The following is a 26746-nucleotide window of genomic DNA, read 5'->3' as shown; positions in this document are numbered from 1 at the left end:
AAACGTTATCGCATGAAATTCCGTTCAACAGGTGCAGCAGTTGATGCTGCGCAGTTCAATCAGATGTTTGATCGTCTCTCGTAATGGATGTTATCTGGTCCAACGCAATTGGGCAACATTTAAGCAAACCAGCTTTCATTTCTTGTTTGATGAACAAGCTGTTCACAAAACAAAACTTCATTGCCCATCGAACAGAATATAATTTGTTGTTTTTCTACTTTACGTTTCCAGACAACTAACTGTGGTCGCAAAAAATTCCTCTAGAGTGTATAATTGCTGTGGTGTTGGCAGTTATGCCTTCGTTCCATTTAAGAATAGAAGGGGCGGGGAGTAAATATGCCCTTCATTTTCCGGATTTTACGCCTCACTTCCTTGCTGTTGGTTGTTCTTGTTACGGAAGATGTACCGTATATCCAGGATTCGTTTTAGTTCTGACGACGGCTGTACCTTGTTCGCACTCGGTAGGTGAAACGCTGGTTTGTTGTTGCAGGGTATCTGAGAAAGCCGCTTCAAGCTTTCTTCTGTGCTTCCTTAGCTACTGTGCAATCAGCGTTTCACCACGGTCTACAGAAGAGTGGAAAGTGCCTGGATATTTTGACAGTTGCAGCTATGACAGCTCGTGTATGTATTCTGTCTCACGATTCACTGCATCATCGCTGATAAGAGATGAGCTCATCTCTTATGGGCTGTTGCATCCGTTCAAATCTCTCTTGCAGAGGCATAAACCAACCTGCTTTTGCCTGTAGGAAGCATACTTGAAGTCCAGTGATGATCTATCGAAAGAAAAGTCGTCAAATTGGTCTCTCTCTTTAGGATACTTGGTATAATAACTGTTTTTATCTTCTTGTGGGGAGACAAAGGTATCCATCCTATCTGTTTAACTGGCATGGAGGGATGTCCTTGCTTCTCTGCGGCACACGTTCTATGTTTTTTTTTCTCCACTAGTGGATTGTTATGTACTGTGTAACAATTTTTCGTACGTCATCAGGAGTGAGCCCCCATATCTATTTTCCTTTCTGTTACACTCCAAAGAGACAGCAAGCATCCGTTCATGGAGTTGATCACCGTCAGAAGCTGGGATCGACATACGCGTTAAGGTCCTCCCTACTGACAATTGTTTCAGAGCTGCCCTCTCAGCTTAGCAGAGTTTACCATTCGATGTTTCCACATTTGTGGTTTGCTGCTTCCTGAGTGGGGATGCGCTGCGCGCTTTGTATTTATTTTTGATCTCATTTCCATCTTTGGCATGCTAGAGGCTACGCTGGGTGATCTCCCTCACAATTAGGGCATTTCGGTGTCTTGCACCTACAGTATTTGTTCGTGTGATCTTTACTGAAAAATCGGACACAAATGGGAGATCCCCGACAGGAAGTTTGAGAATGGCTATGCTTAAGACATTTACAGAAGCGCGAGGGATTCGGGACGTATACGTGGGCAATTTAGATATTCGGCTTTCAGAGACGTTAGTGTGTTGAAAGTAAGGTCGATATACCTGGTGGGAACCACGTGACCATCGCTACGTATGAGTATTCTCCTGATGGCTGTCCTTCGTTGATCTTTCATTTTGGAGCTTCGTCAGTAACATCGAGGAGATCTCACTCCGATATTACTTTGGACAGTAGTTCGAAGTTTCGTGAGAGGCAACTGCCATTGGGTTTCCTCCGACAGATGCTGCACGAAGGCGTTGCTCCGATTTTTTGTGAGATATTTTATTTCTACAAAAATGTCTTTTGAACGGAGCTTCTTAACTCATCTGGAGATACTTCCAAACCTTTCTGGATGAAGAAAGGTGACTTCTCCAGCGGATGTTCTTCAGCTGGTATGTTTATTACTGCCTCTGATGTTTTTTGTTTCCTTATCAGATGATGCGGGATGATGGGTTATGGTCTGTTTTTCAATTTTTCTTTTCTTCTTCCTATAGCTCTACACCCCAAATAGAGCCGTGTCCAGCTAGATTTGTTGTCTCCGGACTCTGTCTGTCCGAAATTTTAATTCTCCAGTTTGGACTTTGCAATATGATGTTGCTATGTTGACTGATGGTATCGATCCATGTTTGTCATGGTTTTTATTTTTGTCTTTTACTAAGAAGTTTACTGTTTACAGTCTTCTTGTCATTTTCCACACACAGTCCTTCCTACTGCAACGTTTTTGAAATTGATTCAACTAGATATCGTGGCTTCTTTAAAGAGCTGATAAAACTGACGGTTGTATCTGATCCTCCAAAGATCATTACCATTCGCTGGGCCAAATCTTTTCTAAGGATTTTCATCAATTCGCCATCGCACGTAAGATTCAATTAGGGAGAGAGAGAGAGAATCCAAATGCAGAGGACTCAAAGCAAACCATGACAGTAGTACTTAATTCGCCTTTTGAACTGCACTTGATCAAATGCCTTACACTCTTGATACCTGTAGGGCTTACAGATATCAAGAGTATGTAGAATACACACTTCTTCCTTATACGTATATTACGCCTAGTGGCCTGTTACGTTCGTATCAGGCCACTAGGCCTATTATATTTGATTACGATTTGAAACCACAACCGCCTTGAGGATATATAAGGTGGTTAGGTCTATTCTGGGAGACGAAAAATCCGAGTTTCCAGGTGAAAAAAAAATCCTCTACCTGCGTATGAGACCGGCTAACTCACCTTTAGTCTAGAATGTATACTAGTGATTGTTTATTAGTCGAGAGTTTTCCAGATGACGTGCAAGCTCACTATTGGCGGATATCCGTTCCTTTAGGAGGGATTAAAGTGAGAGAAAATGGCGGAACGTTTGATGGAAACCAAATGTTAATCTTACTAGGCGCAGGTTGAAATGATCGGATTTCCAAGCGGCTGGATAAATACGCCAGAAAAAGGAGAGAACAAATAAATTGGCGACAGAAGTGAACCGTGAATCAGAGAAACATAAGCAAGAGAATTTTTCATGTTCATTTGGACAAGATTTTTCTGACCTCTTTCTGAAAACTCGAATGAGATTGAGTGTTGTGAGTTTGAAACGCTGGGCCATTTTCTGAAATAATCGGGACAAGAATTCCAGGAAGAAAGGAGATCGCTTGTTCTGTGCAGAGCGATGCCGTGCAACTATCCGATTCAAAAGAAATGAAAACAAGCCAGAGAAAAGTTTCGGCAAATAGCTTTGTCAAAAAGACAGAAAGAATGACTATTACTTGGATATAATGCAAGTTTCTTTTTATTTATTTATTTTTTTTTTGTGGGGGGGGAACTTTCAAAGTCAGTTTTGGACGTGTCGATAATTGCTTGCTACTATTTAGAGCTTTGGTATAAGGAGATAAAGGAAACGGGAATTCCACAAAAGCAACCACGATGCGATTCGTTCTTCTCGTCAATTGTTTCCCATACTTTTTTTTACGAGCGAAGCACACAGAAAGCAAAAATTAAAGTTTCTAAAAATATTCTTGAGATCGTATATCGCAGGGAAGTCAGAGGGGGGGGGAGGAGAACTATCTTCTCTTACACCGCAGGGAGTGATCACGAATCTGATCACTGACTGCGGTGTGAGATCAGATTTTTCCCACAAAGTGGAAACGCAGGAGGAAGAGCACGAATTGGGAGACCTTCCGACCAGAAGCGATCCGCTCAATGATGAGCTTTGAAAACCAACAGCTCTGAAACATTTCCGTCACATCTGCGGTGCGTTCTCCTGTGGAACAGCGGCAGAACTTTTACTTTAATTCCACAGCACATTTCAGATAGCGAGGAAGCTGCTGAATATGTTTCTTATTTAAGCTAAGATTAAAGTGAAAGGCGATGAACTGGCAGCGATTCAAGTTTAGATTCTTAAAGATCCATTTAATGAACAGATTTTTCTTTCACTCGCCATCATTCAGTTGGGATCGGCTCTCTGCGTTCATAATTGCCAGGAGATTCTGTTCCAGGTCGTCAATCCGGGTTTACCACGCTCTCTCGGTTCCGTACACATTGCCATTACTTCCGCGTTAGTGACCTGCAAGGCGTCTCCAACCCTGCTATCAGTTATTTTATAAGCAATAGTTCAACTTTGAATCTCACATGGGAGCTTTATTAACACCTCTAGGCCACCTCAGCATCTTCATCTCAGTGGCGTATAGCTTTTGTTCTTGTGTCTTAAGAGGCCAACATTCCGCGCCGTATAAAATGGCGGATCGTACTGCTGCTTTATATATATATATATCATCCTCTTTACTCGTACTGACATCCTTTTGTCACACAATACTCCAGAAACGCTCTACATTTCATCCAGCCGAGGTTCGTGCGGTGTCCCGCGTCTTCGTCGATGGTGCTGTCCTTTGTGAGGATTGAATACAAGTACTTGAAGCTGTCAAGCTTCTAGAATGGAGTATCTTGATATTGCTATGGACATTTCAAAAAGCACAGCACACACTCAGTCTTCTATCGCAAGCCACCAGTTTCAAGAGCTATTCTCCGCTTATCTAGCATCAACTGTTAGTCATTCGGGTAATCGCTCGCCAGGACAACAATGTCATTAGAGTATAAAATATCCCATGGGGAGGGGGGTAGGTCGTTGATTGTCTGCTGCTAGGCAGTGCCTGACCAAGTTAAACAGAAGCAGGCTTAGCACCAATCGTTGATGTTTTTACACTTCGATATCCATGTGTTCTAGTTCTATCACTTTGGTTGTGACATTCCGGTACATGTCTTCTACCTCTTTGTTAATACAGTATTCTGGGACCGTCTGCGACTTCAGCGCTTGCCATATTAATTTCTGCAGAACCCGATCAATGGTCTTTGGGAAGTCAAAAAATCTTAGGGTATGTTTGTTATCTTGGTGCCTTTGTAGTAAATTTCTGATCTAGTGTATTCTGATCTAATGGCATCTATTGAGGATATTCCTAAGCATCCACCCACCTGACTTTCAGTGATGTTTGTTAGCTTCTGAAATCCCTGATCAAGCACTTGCTCAATATTTTATGAGGTGTTTTATGACTCTAATTCTTGCAGAGTCACACATCTCCTTTATTTTTATAGACCGATATAAGATAGTTTTCCTCCATTTCTCTGACATTCTCTCTGCTAGAATCCCATTGAAATGATTTGTCAGGAAGGTTACATCTACCACACTCCTTTTCCACACTTCAGCAGGTAGACCATCCCATCAGTTCCTGGGGCTTTGTCGTTTGCTATTTTGTCAATTGCTCTCTTTACTTCTGATTCTGTGATGATTCTGATTCATCTGATTACTCTGATTCATGTATCTGACTCCCTTGATGTCTTTTGAACTAAGATGTCTTTTGTTTTGCGATCTTGAAGATTTCCTTATCGTTTCTGGCCGTTTCGATTCGTACATAAAAATCATTGCTACAGTTCTTGCATCGTTCTTTGCTGCCTGATATGCAATGCGGTCCTTTTCGGTTTTAGTTCGCTTGCCATTGTTTGAAAATGAGCTTCTTATTACGAAACTTGTCTTTCGTTTCTTCCATCCACCATCTGGTTTCCTTGTTGCCGTTTACCGGCCCCTTAGATATATCTGAATAGTGTGCAGCCTGTTTAGTGCAGTATCGCTGGAAGTCATCCAATATTCTATTCACCGAGCTTAGGTCCCTCTCGTTGCATGTAATCCACACTGTTGGTGTGTATCGTGCGTGGTGAGCGCTTCTCCCACTCTCAATCTTTGAAGACTTGAGGGATAGGCGGTCTGCCATAATATAATCGATTTGAGTACTCACGTTACTACTTTTATACGTAATAAGGTGTTCTGTAGGTTTCGTGAAGAAGGTACTAATAATTGCAAAATCACAGTGATACAAACGCAGTATGTCTTTGCCCTGTAGGTTTTTAGTCCTCATAACCTTGGTTTACCGTCAACTGTTTTATGTGATCTTAACTTCCACGAAGTTAAGATCACATAATCGTGGAAGTAACTCAATCACCAAACCGACTCCGTTTCGTTTTACTGCCTTGCCCTTGTAGATGAGTTTGGTGTCCATATCCGATATTCCTCGATTAAAACTCTTCCGTCTCATTTCTTTAATATTACTGATGTGTCTTTGCAGAATTCGGCACCACGTGGTCGTGGTGCCCGCATTCCAGGTTGCTATTCGCATTTTTATTATTTATTTTATTATTATTTACAAATAGCTGCTGAAGGGAGTGGGACTCATTCTAGAGGGCAGCATGTTGGGTAGTGCATAAAGAGGACTGCAAGTTGAACTGAAGGTTTGTAAATTTCTTTTGGTTTTGATTTGGTGTTGTTAAGATGCTCACTTGGCCAAAAATATGAAGCCTTTTATTTTTTTAATAAGCTGCTATAATTAGTGATAGACATGGGCCAGCTATCTCTGATTGGCTACCGGTGGAGATTGAACTGCCCACTCAGTCTCCAAAAGCTAGTTAGGGTATAAAGGCCTCGCCTACTCCCTATAAGAATAAAAGGCGTTAACTGATTTATTTTTTATTGGAAGTTTATTTTTCACCTGGTTAGACTATACTAAATTTAGTTTAATCCTTTATCCAAGTGTAAGCAAACGAGTGATGAGAGCTTGGTACACCTTTGCTCGGAGTTGCAATACCTTACACCTGAAGATATTTTCAGGCGCAAACTTTGTTTGCTTACAATTGGATAAAGGATTAAACTAAATTTTATATAATGATTTTTTATTTTATATATATATATATATATATATATATATATATACAGGGTGTTCGGGATAAATTTGACAGTTTCGTAAGGAAAAAGAAAATCTTCTTTGTATCTATTAAATTTAATGAATTGACAAAAAACATTACAGGCAGAGTTAATTACAATACTATCAACAAGATTTACTCAAAATAACCACCATTAGCATCGATCACAGCTTCAATTCTGCTTCGGAACCTCGAACAAGCTGATGCTACAGTCTCCCTGGGAAGGGCCGCAAAACCTGTTTTAATTTTATCCATTAACTGGGCTTTTGTATTACTGGAAGTGCGATTGGTGTCTTTTTCAACTGCGCCCCATACAAAATAATCCATGGGGTTAAGGTCTGGGGAGTTTGGAGGCCAAACATTTGGACTGGTGAAGTCGTAGAAATTTTCAGACAACCATTTTTGACTTTTCCCAGAGGTGTGGCAAGGGGCCGAATCCTGCTGCCATACATACGGCCTACCATTGGCTACCCTTGTTATCCAGGGCTTGACTACAGTTAGCAACTCCACGAACAAAGCCCGAATTCCAATGCCAGGGTTCTTCAACACCTGTTCCTGCAGATTTGCGAGGAATTCTGCTGTACGAACGCAATCAGATCGTCTGCTAGGGATCTTTCTTCTTGCTACATCCTCGTAGTCACCATTGCAAGTCTCTAGTTCATGCCTGATTGTTTTTACTGTATTCAGGGAGCATTGGGCAGCAGTAGTAATATCCTTATTTTGATGGCGGGCACGAATCATCATGATACAAGTTATTCTCTTCCATGATTCAGGTGGGTTCCAGCTATCCATCCTTTCTGACATCTTGTATATGAATGAAGAAGGGTCCAAACTTTTAAATGAAGAGAAGTGTGTGTTAATACATGTAACTTACGGAAAAATATAATTAATTATAAATATGTCAAATTTATCCCGAACACCCTGTATATATGAGTATGTATACTCGGGACCAATGAAGGCAACTGATGATGCGAAGTGTTCTGTAGCTGAGGAGAAGGTTTCAACCACGCGCAGCGGAAGCACTCCACACATTGTATTGTTGACCGAGAACCTGCGGTATCATTCAAACTTTGCTAGGTACGGTATCACCGATTTAACCCACTCAAAACTGCTTCGAAATGGAGTCACTTTGGCAGCGATGAATAGCTATTTCAAAAAGAGCCATTTTTGTTTTCTTTAGGGGATACTTTTCTTTTTTCCTGAATTACTGAAAAATATGAAAGGATTCCCGTATATCCTGAAAAACTCTCTCCATATTTGTCTGCAAATGCACATCCATTATGTTCCAAGAACAATGAAGGGTGGGAGACAACCCTGCACTTCATTTTTAAGATCTTGTCTCAGCTCGCTCTGGAATTAATCCATTTGGTTACAGATGATGTGAATCGAATCTGATTCATTTTAGCTCTGATGTTAGACATAATTATTGGCTTGGGTTAATCAGAATTATAGCTGAAACGATTAAAGCAACGAAGCCAATATATTACATGTCTGTTTATTGTATGTTCTACAGCTGATATTCTTCTGTTATGCAGAGAAAAAAATCGGAGTCCCTGAGATGCAAAACTTATGCATGAGATTGGTTAACCACTTGTCGAAGAACTCTCATGCTATAGCAGTTGTAAAATAAAATCAGTCAGCCTGGAAGGGGAGGATATCCTAGACATGGAACTATTGTAATTAGAAATCCTCAGTGAGAAAGGTGACCCTACAGTAGTGCAAAGTAATTTGCTGGCATGAGATTATCATTACTGCCTACAAGGAAAGAACATTGTACAGGGCTGCAGCAGCAGAAGCTAAAGCTCTACTAAGTTTGAAGGATGAAAAATACGACTTTCCAGGTGGATGTCATCTGAGACTAGTTAAATCATCTTCAGCTGAAAAGATCTTATATTCTTCATTCATTGACGTGATTCAAACGCAAGTCTTTCCAACGAAAGAGTATCATCATTATCAATTGAACTACCTAGGATGGTGGTGACTTCTGTTTGTTTTCATACTGATTAAGCAAGAAGGCATTTATTTTGCTGCTAGTCATATATACAGTATATCTTCGACCAAGTTTGTGTTTAGTAACACAAAGTAGATGGCAAATTTCAAGTTTCTGAAAGGAAAAATGAAATCACATTACATGAGGCCATCTATTCCCTTTTTAGTTTAACACCTACAAGGAACTTCTTTGCATTATAAATGCCATTCAAACCCAGATATTCCTACCCAAAGAGCACCATTATTCTTTTCAAACCACTTGCCCTGGGCGGGTAATCCTCGCAGATTCTCCTCATTACTGTGTTAATGAATTGCTGTACATTTTATGGTCACAAAGCACATGAGAAGTTGGTTGTTGAGCACATTAGTGTCACGAAACAGTAAAATGTTGAAGAGAAAAAATAAACTCGTTAAGACTGAAATTAAAGACCCGCACACATTGGGAAATACATGAACAGAAGCTGTTCCCAACGGCGGCAGCAGAGGGAATGAACAAAGAGAAAGAAGAAATGTTGTACGAGATTGGTTGAACTGTGAATTGGAAAGTAGCTGCTGCTGCGTGTTCGCTTACAGATTTAGAAGAGAGTGGTGCAATTATCATTACTGATTCTGAAGGTCAGTGACTATGGGAAAATTTGAGTAAGTGTATTACGTATTGTGGAAATCACCCAAATAAAGGAAAATGTTGGATTTGTACAAGTTATAATAGTTGTTCAAAGGCAAAGTAAGGTCAAGAATAAGTGAAAAGAATTTATTTCATGCCGAGGTGGTAATACGTATGCTAAGAAAATTGAAGGTTAGAGTTCTATAAAATAGAAATCTGTCTCTGGAGGTACATTTATCAAAAATAAGACTGAAGACAAGTATTGTTTCTGTGAGAATAAGCCAGGATGAAGATTTTCTAACATTGAAGTTAACGTTATCAAATCATGTAACGAAAAATTGTACTTTGGAGATCTGAATTAAAGTTGTAGTAGTAGATGTTCGAGTTTTGATTTATAAATAGTGAAAAGTATGAAATGAGAAAGTGGAATAGGTGTACTGTCATCAGAATAGATATTGATAGGAATTATGGCAGCAGAAACTAATGCGGGAAGACAAGTAGACTGTTTGTTAGCTGCACGTGTTCTCCAGTTAATTTATTATTTCTGTGTGTGTGTGTGTGTGTGTGTTTGTGTAGGAGGAACTAGAGATTTTGGAAGATATCACCTCTGTATAAGAGAGAGGCTAAAGAACCTTTAGCTGAAAGCCCTTACTCTTCTGGCATCGTAGATGCGATTCAAAACCAAGTCATTTCACTCTGAAGGGCAAATGTTGACAACTGCAGCACGGAGGTGACTGTTGTCATCACCAAAAGTGTAGGTTAGATTTGCAATGGAATGGAGGTTACACACACAAAGAAGTGTTTGCGCAAGGATGATACTGAATGGAGTATCTCCTCCTTCGAGTGAGATGCATGAAGACTTCGTCCACTTTTCGGGGGACTGCCTTTACCAATCACAGTCCCTACCTGATTTAATCGTTCCTTCTGTTCCAAAGTTTATCCGAGAAGAACTTTTTCATCTTCCTTTGATGAAATAAAATCTTATCTTCCAGGTTGCTTTGCAGAACCATGAGTGGATATCTGTGCAAATTTTTCTTAAAGAATCTAGAATGAACTCGCTTGTTCTTATCCCCCCCATATCCCCTTTTTTGGGGGATACATATGGATAGCTAATATTCATTACGCTCTTTACGAAAGATCATGAATGTTTCGGGAGGTATGAGAGGGCTGCTTGCCAATTTTAATTGTTTTGTTCCTTCTCTGAATATCATCCATTCATTTTTCACTCTGAAAATATGCGGAGACCCTCCCCCCCCCATCCATTTTGGCTGCTTTTAGAAATGTTGCAATTACTGCTGACTTCTTTGGAATCTCCAAAGAAAATTACTGCTCTTTATTATATATAAGATAACGCCATAACAGAAAGCATCATTCTCGTATGGAGAAAGAGTTTTCATCTTGCTGGACTATCCGTATAAAAGTTTCTCACCCTGCTTGATGAGATTTCAATCAAATCTTTCTAATAAACTGTGCATATTCTTCCAGTTGCGCTAGAAGTATTACAAATGCATCAAAGTAATAATACCACTGATAACATTCCAAGGAAATTTTTCAGACAGAAAAAAGCAAACTGATGGAGTATAAGGAGCAAGGACAAGAGATATTTTGCTAACTTCATTTTTGAATTTCTTTTCATTTCATTTACGGCACATTTAGAAGTAGTGCAGAGGTTCTTCCACACAGTTTATGCATCTTACCTTTCTCAACAAGAGAAAGGTAAAATGCCTGTCCGTAAAACATCAGGTTCATAACATAAAATCTAACAAGCCACTTAAGCTGTTCTCTCTTAGATGGTGTAAGCTCATTGGAGACTAGCTCAATCGATATCGATCGTGCCCTTCGGTTTTTAAACCCCACGCAGGATTCATCAGCTAATTCGCCTTCCATTGAAAAGCACGTAAAAGTGCGATGAATCAGAGGTGATTTCCTCCTTTAAATTGGGTTCTTACGACACAACAGGCTAGAACACTGGCAGTTAACAGACAATACTGGCCTCGTAGATTAAATCGCTTCTGCTCTGCTAATTAACAACAACCCAATCTAATGTAGGTTTAGGTGTGTTGAAAGTAAACGTTGCTGTTTATCATCCTCACAAAATATGCATTCTACAGTTCTCACTCTTCATATTTCTGGCCCGATCATATAACTTCAGCAGTGGCATCAAGAAGGCATTTCTCTTATCAAAGTTCAGCAATCTCCGTACCGCAGTTAGAAGAATGATGGGACACGTGCGCACTTTTGACTAGAATGGATCAAGTCTCATCACAGTCAGACAACTTTATATGGATTCAAAAAAAAAAACTGAAAACAAATTGGTTAACTGATCTCAGATGAAGGCAGTAGGCTTATTTCTTCTGGATACTCGGTTTTTTTCATCATGCATAAAGGCATCTCGGCCAGAGAAAATGCAATTAGCAGACAGAAGTACTACTATTACTGGGCGATAGACAACAATGTGTAGAATGTAGCCGATCGTACAGAGCTATTTGAAACATCAAAAAGCATTGCGATGTTGCATCGCATATAAAAATCCACTTCAGTGTTTTCTGCTAGTGGCCTTTACATTCCTTCATTCCATTTATATTATTGTACATTTGAGCGACCAATAGTGACCTAATAAAATGTAATTTTTCGGCGTTTTTTTTTAAATAACTATAATATTTAATTGGCAGTCGTAAAGATATAGTGGAGTCCCGCATAAAACAGAATTAACAGCTGGTCGAATAAACAAAAATATCGTCTGAAAATGGCGGACGTGTATGAAAGAAATGCAAATCGAACAGAAGTCTAGCATGTAAGATTCGCATTTTAAGATTTAATCCAGTTTTAGGTAGATATAATTGCGTGCAGCCTCCACCCCCCCCCCCCGATACTCGTCCATTTTTGAAAAGACGATGAAATTTTAAATTCAAGAAATTCTCCACAACTTGCTGATAATTCTTCCCTATCGAGCTGTCTCAATCCACATAGCTAGTGTAGCCAACCTACACTAGCTATGCAGTGGTGTAGCTAGAGCTTTTGTCTCCCAGGGCAGTCCCCGAGTTTGTCGCCCTTCTCAATACACACCAAAAATACTACAAAAAGTTAAAACGACGTATAGGGAAATAAATTAAAACACTATGCTCATTTTTTGAAGTAAAACTTTAATTCCAACATTCTAAAATGTTATTTTTCTTGCTTTTCTGTTAGCAAAATCGTCGATGACATTGGCGAAGTCTATTTCATAGTAATGTAGGTAATTCTTAATCAATTTTAATTTAGAAAAACTCTTCTCACAACTAGCAACGCTTACAGCAATTGTGAGGAAAATTCGCTGGAATATTGCAATATTTGGAAATGAGTTCTCGACACTGTATTTTAGAATTAACTGCAAAAGTTCAAAAATATCCCAAGTGCCGCCCGGGGGTGACCGCCCCCCCCTCCTGTAGTTATGAAATAGGGGATCCCCTTAAATTCGTTTTGGAAAAATCAAAGCTTTCTCTTTGCAGCATGGGACCTGATATGGGCAGGCCTCTCTCTTTGCTGTGCGAACCTAGAAACAAAGCTTGATTCATCTTTTCGTATTCACATTGCTTCATATAATTTGTGGTGTTTATTCCATACTTAGAGGCATCATCAGAGCACCACTTTTCCGTTTTTTTTTTTTTCATCTCCCAGTCGTTAACTCTTCCTATACCAAGTTGTTCGGATGCAATTGTTTGCATGAACTCGCCATTTTTAAAGTTTCAACTTTTTGCTCAGTTAAAAGAACCGCTTTTTTTCTACTTTTCATTTTTCTCCCCTTGTATACGAACAAACAGGTTAAGCTTGCAGCGAAAATGTGACAGCCATAAACAAAGGCGGAGGAGAATAGTAGCTCGAATACACGTCCATCTCAACATCACAAAGAGCTGACATAACCAGGGGCTTTAAATAACTCACGACACATGGGCATGATAAACTGGAATGTGGAGTAATCAAGGCTCTACTGTATTATGAAAATCAAATAGCAAACAAGAATAATACTGCTTCTCGTTAGCAGTGGTAGTATACTAGCCAATAATTAAGTAAACCTGATTGGTGCACATGGACAAAAATCAGGTGCAAGAACGATGATGCCTGCATTCATTTTTATTCCCAACTCACGTTGATGTAACGCGATCATAGATGAACTTGCAGGGCTGGTTTTATCATTAGCCGAACCTAGGCAATCGCCTAGAGGCGCAAAGACTTATTTAAAATATAATTTTATTGTTATACAGATATTAGGAGTAGTCATACATGTATACAAATGTATTGGTTTTGATTAATAAAATGTGAGAATGTTCATAATGATATTTTTATAAATATCCACATGTGTACGTGTACTTGTGTGAGTATGACAAAATATATATATGTTACCGCTAAAGTGCAGAAATCAGTTATTCTGCAGATTATCTAGGTATTGTGCAGATTAACTACGGTGATCCGTTAATGTGCGGAAAATTGTTTCATTTCTCAAATTACCTAGGTAATCTGCACATTACCTACTAGGCACTCGTTAAAGTGAAAATAAGATCTTTGCTGGAACAACAGCAACGTTTCTGTACGCTTAAATTGACATAATGTTATTTATTTATTTTTCGATATCTAAAGAATCAAGTTAATACAATCAAACAATCAACAAATTAGTTGATAGAATCAATCATCAATCAATTAATATAATACAAGGAATCAAACGGTTTAAAATATTATTACAATTAAGAAAAAAACATATGATAAAATTATGTTTACTTATTAAAAAACCAAACTAAAAGTGGAGGGAGAGGGGAAAGGAAATGAGAGAAACAAATTTTTGAACTTTAACGATACGGAAGCCGTTAATGTGCACATTACCTAGGTAAAATGCGGAAAACTCTTGATTCCGCACGTTAACGGAGCAAATCGGTTAATCTGCAGATTAGCTAGGTAATGTGCACATTAACGGTTTTCGCACTTTAGCGGTGACATATATATAGAGAGAGAGAGAATGTATAGGGGCGCCTAAATTTTCTTTGGCTAGGGGCATCAGATACTCTCGGACCGGACATGGTCACTTGAAGTGACTCACCGCCATCTACCTTAAACTGTGCATTGAGATGTATGCAGAGGTGGATTTACTATTACCTTTAGGACATCCAAGGCCAAAGAAACACAAAAATTCAACAAAATGGGCGAAAATTCTAAAGTCCAATCCAGTTCCTTCTCTTGCGCATTGCCAAGATTTCCTGCGAAGTCTTATGAGTCGTTTTATGATGCACGCATATAATACCTTTATTGAGACACTGACATTTGCACTCTGTGACAAAGATTGTGCCCATTCATAACGGTCATGGAGAATAAACTATTTGATAAACTCACCAGATACATTTATCGAAGACTTTTAGGATTTCTTGGTAATCTTAGAAAGAAATCATTATTTACTGTTGAGTTTCTCCTACGTAGCAAACGCAAAGAATTTCGTAAATGTTAAAAAATGTAATTTACTTGAACTACTGATTATCAGACTGCTTTCAGTTTTGGAAATACTTAATTGTTTCACTTTTTAGGGAAATTACCAAGTTGGCAAGCGAAAGTATCGCAGTGGATGTAAAAAACGTAAAATGATAGAAAGATCCGAAGATGTTTCGAAATGTAAAAACTTTTTACTTTTTTTTTTACTACGGAAATAAGATGTAACGGTGAAGAAAATCAACTAAGGCCAGAGGAATTCAATGATTAGTTAAGCAAGTCAACACAATGAAAAAACTTTTATGAATGAGGAAGGGCAGAATTCTTACGGAGCACAGATCACAACAACGTCATCAGAAGCAGTTTCATTTTGACTTTGCATAATGGCCTGTCACCAAAGATAATTTCATACAATGAAACGCATTGCGTTTCTTCAAAACCGTAATGCGGATGTTTACACAAAATCAAGCAGAACGCATTAAAAAAAAAAAAAAAAAAGAAAGAAGCTGCTCAAAGATTAAAGGTTGCATATATATTTTGTTTGCGAACTGTTTTCTACAAACATCACTTACAACGAACCATTTTCTCACTGAATTAATATTCTAAGAGAGCTTGAAAATCACAGATTTCACAAAACACAAGCAAGCCATGTTATCTGAGATGACACGGGAGTCAACGAATATATTGGACGAATTGAACTTGAGGAACGAATAAGAAAGGGGGGGTGGAAAAACATTCACCGCTTTGAAGTACTGAAAACAGTTACTGAAGTTTTTAAGAGAAAGAGGTTTGTCCTTCAGAGGTCATGATGAGAAGTGGAGTTCACCCAACAGCAGACATTTTATGGGGTCACTGAATTAATTGCGGAGTTTGACCAATTTTTGCATGAGAACCTCGAAAAATGTTACTTATTTATCCAAAACAATTTATGAAGAATTAATTGAAATCATGGAAAAGCAGGCGTAAGACGAAATATTGCGAATCAACTGAACGATCCAGATACCAAATCACCATCGTCAGTCATTTTTCCACCGCTGGACGAAGGCCAATAGTAGGTAATACCGAGTAATGATCTTCCCATTTTCCTCTAAGAAATCCTCAACTTAGTCAAAGTGCATGCTTCACTTCCATATGTCGCATACTTCCAATAAATGCTTCATTATTGTCAAGCTGTATACCTGTAGGTGTGTGTTACATCTAGACCAGTTTGCAATTATTATAAGCTAATACCATAATGGAAAACCAAACGAGAGATGTTTACGTTTTACACCAATTGAAAATTATCACGACTTTGTTTAACAAAGTAAAACAAGTTCTGAATGATTGTAAATTGCCATTAGGCAACATTCATGGTCAATCTACGATAATGCATTGAACATGAAGGGATGGACAAGGGGCTGCAAGCACTCTTTCAAAATCTTAGCAAGTACATTGACTATGTACAGCCCATTCGCTCAATCTAGTTAGAGGAAAAACAGTCTTAAGAATATTATAAACACACACGTTGTCAATTTCGATTTTACTCTGTAAAGTTTAAATATAATGTAACGGTCTGTACATTATGAAGCTATGCAAGCTGTTAAGAATAGGTCCAAATGCATTTTACAAACACTGACATACATTTTTGAAGACTCAGAAACCTAAATGCAAACGAGATGCAAAAAAATGATTCAACAAGTTGTTAAAATTGGAATATGCCATTTTAACAATATTTCGGGGTGCATTTCTAGCTCGCCTCAACGTGGTATACAGTGGGAAATGCTAAATGAGCTAGAGCAATTGCTGGAAGCCAGCCTTAACGATCTACTGGCTATAGACACATGAAATCACAAGCTATATAATCACCGAACGGTTCTTTTCAGGACCACAAGACAAAAAAGCTGGGTACTAATTTCCGGATTTGCCAACTCAACATTCAAGAAATCAGCTTTGCTAAAAGTCAGTCTCTCTTAAAAATCATTCAGAAAATGTTACTGACATAGCTATCATTCATGAGACACACACAGAGATAATGAACACCAATTGAAATCTAGAGGAAGAATTATAAGGTATGATATTCTAGGAGCTACATAGGCTGTGCAACTTATGTACATAATAACATAGAGAATGCTCACTTAATATCAGAATACACACATCAAATCGAGAATTGCAGATCTCACAGTGGTTATCATCTATGTCTCCCTCGTAGAATAGCCACCCGAAGTAATCCCCACATCCTACTATCTACATAGGGGATTTTAACAGCCTCGCACCCTGTGGAATTACAATAATAATGATGGAAATGGTGAAGCATTAACAAACTGGGCTGAGCAAAACAGTCTGAGCTTAATGTTCGATGCAAAAGAACTGTTAAGGCTGCAGCATGGAGTAAGGAATACAACCCAGACCTGTTTTGTTACCTAAAATTTGCAAAATCAGCCGCTAAACACAAGACGAGTCCTTGAAGATTTTCCACATAGCCAACATCGTCCATTTGGTAAAAACAGGAATACAAATACCAATAATACGGTCCATTTCACAACCAAGATGGAATTTTAGGAAAGCGAACTGGCAGGATTTTTCAAAAGAACTGGATAAAGTAGTAAGATGAATATCACCTGTGTGTGTGAAAACTACAACAGATTCATTGGAGCACTCATATCAATATAGCAGTCAACAGCAAAGTATATTCCAGGGGTTTCCGAAAGGAATGCATACCTGGCTGGAATTAGGACTGAACAGCCATACTAAGACTATTTAGAATCTGGCAACTGTGATAGTTGACGAATTACTCCAGAAGATTGATAACGAACGCAGAGAAAAATGGATAAAAACTACAGAGGATTTAGACTTGAAAAAATCAAGTAGAAAAGCATGGAGCCTATTAAGAAGTTAGGTGGAAATAACCGAGTCACCCGTAAATATCTTTTGGTGACTTCAGATCAAATTTCCTATCGAATAACCTTGCTGTCTAGAGGTTCTCAAGATCAACACACACGGGGGGATTAAAAGATCACTCAGAAACTTACGACAAAGTGCAGCAGATAGTTTCCAATTTTCAAGAGAATTTACCACAGACGAAATAACCGAGGCCTTAAAGGAGGTTAAAACTGGCAAAGCATCAGGCTTTGATGGTATTGATCATGAATTCTTGGTTAACTGTTGAAAAAATACTCATCAATGGCTAACAAGATTCTTTTCTCATACTTTAAGGACTGGAAACCATCCAAGAGCCTTTGAAGAGAACAAAAATAATAGGCATATTAAAACCAAATAAGTCTCAAGATCAAGCAGAGGGCTAGTGTCCAATCGCACTCCTTAGTTGCTGTTATAAGCTGCCTTGCAAAAAAACTGCTCCTTAACAGAATTAAGCCAAAAATATTCAAAATTATCCCTATTGAGCAAGCAGGCTTTAAGGCTCAGCATAGTTGTATGGACTCGATATGGGCCTTAATACCCATATCGAGGCAGGATTTCAGAGATGTTTGAAAACTTCTGTTGTGTTGTGTTTGTTGACCTTATTGGTAACATGCTTTCTAACAGGTTCTTTCATGTCGTACTGGGAAACAAAATGAGCAAACTGAGAAAGCCAAACAAGTCTCCCACAGGCCTCTGTATTAGCACCAGTCTTATTCAACCTATATACATCTGATCTACCGACAACTACGTCAAGAAAATTTGCTTATGATGATGATATAGCCCTCGCCATCCAACATAAGACTATTGAAGTAACTGAAGATATTCTCACAAATGACCTTAGAACCGTTGGGGAATATTTTATAAACGGAGACCAAAACCTAATCTTAATAAGACCAAGGTTAGCCTTTCCACCTAAACACCAAATTGGCAAATAAGAAACTTCAGGTCAGCTTTAACAACACAACACTACAACTCCAAGATTTCCCTAATACCTTGGATAGAACGTTATCATTCAAAAGACATCTGGAGAACCCATAACAACATCATACAAAAACTGCATGGTTCTACATGGGGTTCTTCTGCTACTACATTGCGACACTCTCACTTTGGGCCAAGTCTACTCTGCAGCAGAATATTGTTCACCAGTATAGCTAAACAATTTGCATATCAAGAAAATCGATATGCAAATAAATGAAACTGTCAAATCTACTACCATCTAACGGCTCCCAACTGTAAGCAACATTGCACCACAGATGTTTTTAAAAACAAATATAACAAAGGATAATCTATATTTTATATACTACTTAAAAGATTAGCTTTGTGTGTGTGTGTAACTGAAATTAATCTGTTATAGACATGCTCATTATCACTCAACGTTGACTGTTTAAAGGCAGAAACAGACACCTAGAAATAACAGCCTTTAAGTTATTAATAATTGATATTTCATCTTGATCACCAAGGCTTCTTTTGTAGGCATACGAATGAGATATGCATACTCAACAAAAGGAATGCCAACACAGACTAAGTTCGACACCCCTATGGGTGTAATGATGAGATCTTGATCATTCTACTGACAGTCACATGACAATATGCCAGATTTTTGGTAAGAGCAGCCATATATTGAGTTTAGGAGGCAAATGCCAAAAGCAGCTTCTCAGCTATATTTACATCAGCATAACAGAGAAGATTCCCTCAACTGATTGAATTGCAAACAATGCCACTGCTGTCAGTAGTATTGTTTGCAACCTCAGAGTGACTTTGCGCTGCTAGGCATATTACTTTCATTCATGCAGTCTGTTTGACCAAAATATGTGAATCTGAAAGAGAGGGAATACTCTAGATCATAGGTTCCCAAAGTGGGAGCTGAAGCCTTCTAGGTGGCCTATAGTGGGATCAGAAGCATTTGGGGGCGTTCAGGCGGTCTAGGAGTCGGTGGCTCTTTATGGAAGAAATTAATAATATATATTTAAAAATTATTTTCGTGATTTTGCGATTAGATAATCATTTAAAATTTAAATATTGCATTTTAATTCATCTTATGCCCGTCTTACACGATCGATTTTTTTATCAATTTTCTATTTCAATTATTTAATAATTTGAAAATTTACCATGTCATATAGAAATAGATGTCAATGAGAAAATAGACGTATATATGTGTATAATAGGTTATGTTTACAGTAGCAAATATATTCGTTATATTTCATTTCAAAATATATATAATATATAAAACCACTTTTCTAATTGATTTGTACAAAAATAAACCCAATTTTATATAATTTAATATTACGAGTAAAAATAATAATGGCAAGAGAGAAATAAAATCGTAAATTTTAGTTAGCACTAACTTATATTGCTAACTAGAGGTAAAAGACAAAGTAAATATTATTCTAAACTTATACTGTTTTCTGTGGTTATGTTTTGTAGGTTTGTTGTTTATATCTTGTGTAATTATTTTATTTATTATTTATAATTATTCGGACAATGTCGTGGTCGGACGAACAAAATGCGCTTGCGTGCAAAATAAAAAATTGAACGTGTCATACAGGATATTTTAACTTCTATTTTTTATATACTTAAAAAATGTATTCATTTTTTGCTATTGTAAAAATTGATCGTGCCATACAGGCTTTACTCTATCCACGCAGCAGAGAGTCTTAACTAGTAGTATGTCGGTCAACTATTACGTAGGTAATTCACTCAATTCAGCATAGTTTGACAGGAATATGGGTGATGGTTGTTTTCTTGATCATAAATTAGTAAATAATAATATTTGGTTAACCGATCAAGTGTTGATCAATTTTATTAATTAACTGGACCAACTAGTTTCGCCACACTTATCTGTTGGCTTCTTCAGGGCACTTACATATAGGTTTAAACACTCTCACAATTATGCGTAACTGCAAACCGACAAGAATAAAAACTGACTAGAATAATTACAAATAAATAGTATCGAACGTGAGTGAAATCAACAAAATTCTTTTCTCTGAACCACCACAAAGAGAACAAGAAGAGATTCAATATATAAAAACGATTGCAATTCCGTAAGTGGCATCTCCAACAAGCTCGCCGATCTCCTCAAACAACACAAAATAAGAGTAGCATTTAAACCTATAGATACCATTCGTAAACTACTAAGATCTCCAAAAGACAACCATCCTTTCTACAAATATGCTGGAGTCTATAATATTCCATGCTCATGTGGCTCTAATTACATCGGACAGACTTCGAGAAGCCTCGAAATCAGGCAAAAGGAGCACATAGGCTATGTCAAAAACAACAGACAGGACATTTCTGGCCTATCGTCTCATTTCTCCACAACTAACCATGTCATCGAGTGGGACAAAAGCTGTTCCCCTTACTTAGAGGAAGATTACCATTCAAGAATGTTCAAAGAAGCAGCCACAGTCGCCCGTTCTACTGTGAAAACAGAAATCAAGGCCTAATACTCCCAGAGATATGGAAAACCCTAATCAGAACCTTAAAAACGGAAGAAAACTTTAATACAAACTACAGAAAGTTCCTCAGCAACAGCTAGCTGATCTTGTACACGCGATACGTGTTTCACTCACGTTCGATACTATTTATTTGTAATTATTCTAGTCAGTTTTTATTCTTGTCGGTTTGCAGTTACGCATAATTGTGAGAGTGTTTAAACCTATATGTAAGTGCCCTGAAGAAGCCAACAGATAAGTGTGGCGAAACTAGTTGGTCCAGTTAATTAATAAAATTGATCAACACTTGATCGGTTAACCAAATATTATTATTTAGGAATATGGGTGCTTGCAGTGACTTGTTCAAAGCACAAGTACGATGGTATCGCAAACAAGTCAATGCATGCAAGTCGATTCGGGCCTAGATTTCAAATCTATAAATACCAGTGGTTTAGGAATAAGTTTCATTATTTTTTGTGTGCTTTGCCAACAAGTCGAAAGTGTGATAGATAAGTGGAGTCACAAAGTGTAAATTAAATCTTTTATTTTGTGAATATTTTTGCAAATTTTATTACTTCATTATGTCTGAATATAAGAAGAAATGTCGACAGTACAACATTGAGTATTTGAAGTATGGTTTTATTCAGTCTCCTACGAACCAATTATTACCATGCGCTTGATTTGAAAAGTGCTTTCAAACGAAGCCTTCTAGGCTACAAGAGCATTTGACTAAAATGCATGCTGACAAAAAGGATAAAGATTTGTCCTATTTTCAAGTACTAGAAGAAAAATATTTTAAACGTCTAACTATATCAAAACTTTTTACGTCGTCCACTAAACAAGATAATGACGGATTACAAGCTTCTTATATTTCATTATTAATCGCAAAAGCGGGAAAACCACACACAATTGGTGAGGAATTAATCTTGCCGGCAGTAAAAAAAAGTAATAAACACACTGTGCTTCATAAGCCAGCGTCAGATATCATCAGGAAAATTCCTTTGAGCAATAATTCAGTGCAAAGAAGAATCGATGAAATGGCTGAAGACGTTGAAAAATCATTGTGCGGTTATTTGAAGACATGCCAATTTTCCATTCAACTCGATGAATCAACTCTCCCAAATAATGAATCACTACTGTTATCATACGTACGATTCATAAAAGAAGAAAAGGTCTGTCAAGAATTATTATTTGCTAAAAACTTGGAAGCGGATACAAAGGGAGAATCTGTATTTAATATCATGAATAAGTTTTTTCAAGAGAAAGACATTCCTATTCGTAATATTTTGTCTGCTGCTACTGATGGTGCTCCAGCAATGACAGGGCGCCACAAGGGTTTCATAGCGCATTTAAAACAAGCAGTACCAAATGTACTCGCTATACATTGTGTTCTTCATCATCAACATTTGGTTGCGAAAAATTTAAGTGAACGCTTGCACACGTCGCTCCATTACGTTATTAGAGTAGTCAACAAGATTAGAAGCAATTCATTGAGTGACAGATTGTTTAGCCAACTTTGTAGTGAAAACGAAGATTTCAATCGTTTGCTGCTTCACACAAAAGTTCGCTGGCTTTCAAAAGGTATTTGTCTAAATCGATTTTACAATTTGTAGTCGGCCAAGTAGATAGATAGCCTTCGTAGTTTAGCACAATAGCTTGTTTTAAGATAGGATTATCAGAGTAATCAGTTTAAGGCAGAAATAAAATAAATCGATTAACACAAGGACGAGGTATTGAATATAGATATAGAATTAAAATAAAGAATTGAAGGTAGATATTGAAAGTAAAGAAAGTGAATAAAATATAAATATACATTAAATATAACAAGTCTATATAGCAGGAAATGTAAAAAAACAAAAAAAGGCTAAAAGATGACTTACTGCTAGTATGCGACTCTACATACTAGATTACAAAATTTAATAACTGAAAATAAATAAATTTACAATTACTTACATTCATCTATTTAAAAAGATCTTTAATTGTTGATTGTTTTTGCTCTCCATTTTTTTTTTTTTTTGACATTGCACCACATTGCTTTGCACCTGAGTTCAATGCTTGACCTGTTTTTTACTATAGTGTTCAAAGTGAACACTGAGAGTCCGAGATCTTTTGCTAAATGTACACGTGTTCTGGCATGCCAATCAGTGGCGCACTCGGGATTTAATCTTGGAGGGGGCCGAGTACTCAAGATTTAATCTTTTGGGAGTGGGGGGGGGGAAGCCGAGTTGAGTAGACGATATGAGAATACAGTACACACTACGCATTGCATACGACCTATGACTGAGCATCTGCAATGATCGCCAATACATGATATCCATGGTCTCTGGTCCGGTTCGGGCAAACAAAGTATCGTCCGAGCACTACTACTTCGCCTTGCGTTCACAACGGCCGTGATTCCCGAGAGCCAGAGGATATTCCCACCTTATGTGACCGCTAATTCATAAGTAGTATAGAAATAGAGGACACGACGCAACATAAATTTAAAAAAGAAAAAAAAGAATTTTGAAATGTTTCTAAGTTTTTTCCCTGTTTCTTTTTTTTGGGGGGCCCCTCCCTGGGTACGCCAATGATGCCAATCTACACATTGCAGAATTGGCATCTTTTCTTCTACCGAAATACATTTTCTGTCTTTTTTCTCCATATATATATAAACAATATATCCACCACCGCAACTTGAAAGCAACTCTCACACGCTAAATTACGTAGCAGAAATTCTGCACTATCAATTCTTACTGTGATTGAAAAATCACGGTATCGCTCATCACTACTGCAAGCGTGCAAGTCACCGCGATGGCGGAAACGAAACTACAACCGAAAGCAGCGATATGGGAACAGAAATGCGCAATTTCCGCAGACAACGATTCGAAAATCAGTATTGATACCTGACAAAAAAACGCAAATCACGGGAAATAACGTCCACATCGTTGTTAATGGCGGGAAAATAATATATCCTTAAGACGAGACCGACGGAAAATGACGTAAATGTCAGGAAAACGTAAAAACGGGATTTTACTGTATATGCTTTTCCCAGTTTTTTTTTTTTTAACATTTTATTATGAATTTTAAATATCATCCAAATTTTATTTTTAAATTACTGTCTCTGAATCACCCATTTATACTTATTGTGACTCAAAACATGTATCAGTAATTTGGAAGAGAAATGGAAGCATGGTTTCAATGTGTCTGAACCTGTCTTACTACATACTTTAAGAGGGAAAAAAATGGAACTTGTTCACAACTTGGTCTTCTTCCAGAAATGAAGTTAATCACAAGTGCAATGAGAGTGCAACAGAATAGCACTTTTGGACTCTCTTCCAAACAAGCTAAATACCAGTAGAAAGTATTTTTAACTTGGGTATAGTTATGTTAAAGATACCAAGCAATTTTAAACCTGGTTTTACTCCATTTTTTCCAAGTAAGCAAACAGACAAAATGTCAAGTTTGAGCCTGCAATTTGCGCAAGACTAGCTGATCCCACAGGTAGTGCAAGACCAAGGCAACTCGTGGTAGAGGTGGAGCAAGCTCTGATCACTTTAAGATTAGTGATCAGAGCTTGCTCCACCTCTACCACGAGTTGCCTTGGTCTTGCACTACCTGTGGGATCAGCTAGTCTTGCGCAAATTGCAGGCTCAAACTTGACATTTTGTCTGTTTGCTTACTTGGAAAAAATGGAGTAAAACCAGGTTTAAAATTGCTTGGTATCTTTAACAAGCTAAATACCAGTTCTTTGCATAACTGAGAAGCCTTCCGTACTGTGCACATAATAAAAACAGATTTTTGAAAATATGTTCAAGTTGAACCAAAGGATAATATACAATGACGCATTGTAATTTCTCTGGTGATTTAGAAGTAATTGCATTACTGTCAGGTATGTAAGGAGGTTTAATCTTTACACTGCTAAGCTAGAGCATTCTTGAGCACACTTTTGCATTTAAAAAATCTCTGCAGAAACTATTTTTAAACAAATCTGAATTTTGTAAGCATGTGAGGACATCTATTATGTAATTCAGTTAAACTCAAGTACTTCTGTCTTCACCTGCTACCTGGAGGAAAATATTTGCAATTTTGCCTATAGTACATGAAATCTCCTAGCTGATGTATCACGTGATCATTGTCTTTGCATGGATAGTAAAAATAGTGGGATATGTGCATATTGACTATGTCATAAAAATTGCATGAAATCATCAGGAAAAAGAACATTAAGCCAGCAATGAAGCCTTATTGTGTAACAGAACACCATAAAGAATAACAGAAGCAGTTGACATGTCAGACAAGTAGTTCTGTTGCATGTTTTGGTTGGGACTTGAAATATAAAGCACCTGCAGTATGTAAAAAAAAAAAAAACTTTCAACTGACTCTCAGAGAAATTTTTTTCCATACACCAAAAGCAACCATTAAAATAGATGTTCACCACCTGGTAAATGGTCTCACAGATTGAAATAAGTCACTTCCAAACATTGATTCTTCTCACTCAAAAAAAACCACATAATGTGATGCAAGTCCAGATAACTCATTTGGACTGAGTGAGTGAGTGAGTGAGTGAGAGAGAGAGAGAGAGAGAAAAAAGCAAAGATATGCAAGATAAATGTTGGGTGCCTTATGTATCTACTGGCTTTTTTGAAAAATATATAATTGCTAAATTTTGAAAGTATGATGGAGGTGATGCAGAATGTTCAGCTTTGTATAAAAATATTAAGCAAGATTTTCAATAAAGCATAATTAGCGTCACAATTTTGGTTAACTTTGAATTGGAAAAAAAATAACATAAAGTTGTTTTTTTTTAAATTCTAAAAGAAAATAAATTAGCACAAGCTAACTTCTATATTGGCTAACAGCAAAAGGGTTCAAAAAACGTTAGTTCTTTTTTGTGACAACAGGAACAGGATAGAGACAGAACATTATGTTAAGAAACTATCTTCCTGAAAACATTTTATAACAGGAAAGGAGAATATAAAACAAAAACCTCCTTGTTAACTCGAAGAAATTATTTGTTCCAATAGTTCCAAACTGGGTTTCATGAAAATCCCTGTTAAAGCTGGTTAAAAATATTTTGATCTAAGTTAAAAAATCTTGTTGATCAGTGTTAGTTTTCCCTATGTTTGTTCATCATTTCTTTAAGCGTGCCACAAGAAATAGTGTCATCATTGCCTTAATCGAGAGGTTCTGATATACCGGAGAGTGTTTTGCTGCAATGCAAAAGGCATCCAGTATCCCAAGTTTTACTGCTGAACAGCAGTAAAACTTGGGATACTGAGGCAGTCACTATAGAGAATCATAATTAAGGAGCTGGGTGCCTTTTCGTACATCATTCAGGAAGGTCAGTGTTTAACAGCAACAGATTACGTTGCATGGCAGGAATACTGTGCATGAATGCTAACCAACATCTACGAAGATCCATCCTGCCTTCATAATGTCTGGTTCTTGGACAAAGTGCATTTCTATCTAAGCAGTCATGTAAACAGACGAACATATAGCTTTCTTAGTTTCTCAAGACCTGAATTTGTCCAAGAGAAACCCACAGTGAGAAGGTGACAGCATGGTTAGTGGTTTCCAGTCATGGCATAATTGAGCTCTACTTCATTGAAGAAAGTGGTGTAATTGTGATATTGAATAGCGAATCTACAAAAACAATGTCAGTTCTGTTCACCCAGGATTTGCATATGATGTGTCATGCAAAAAACATTCCATTTCGTGCACAGGTATTCCAACAGGATGGAGCAACCTGTCA

Source organism: Typopeltis vanoorti, chromosome 12, assembly GCF_054136105.1.
Source record: "Typopeltis vanoorti isolate ZY-2024b chromosome 12, IOZ_Tvanoo_1.0, whole genome shotgun sequence".
In the NCBI taxonomy this organism is placed as follows: domain Eukaryota; kingdom Metazoa; phylum Arthropoda; class Arachnida; order Uropygi; family Thelyphonidae; genus Typopeltis; species Typopeltis vanoorti.
Note: the sequence above shows the minus strand (reverse complement) of the source record.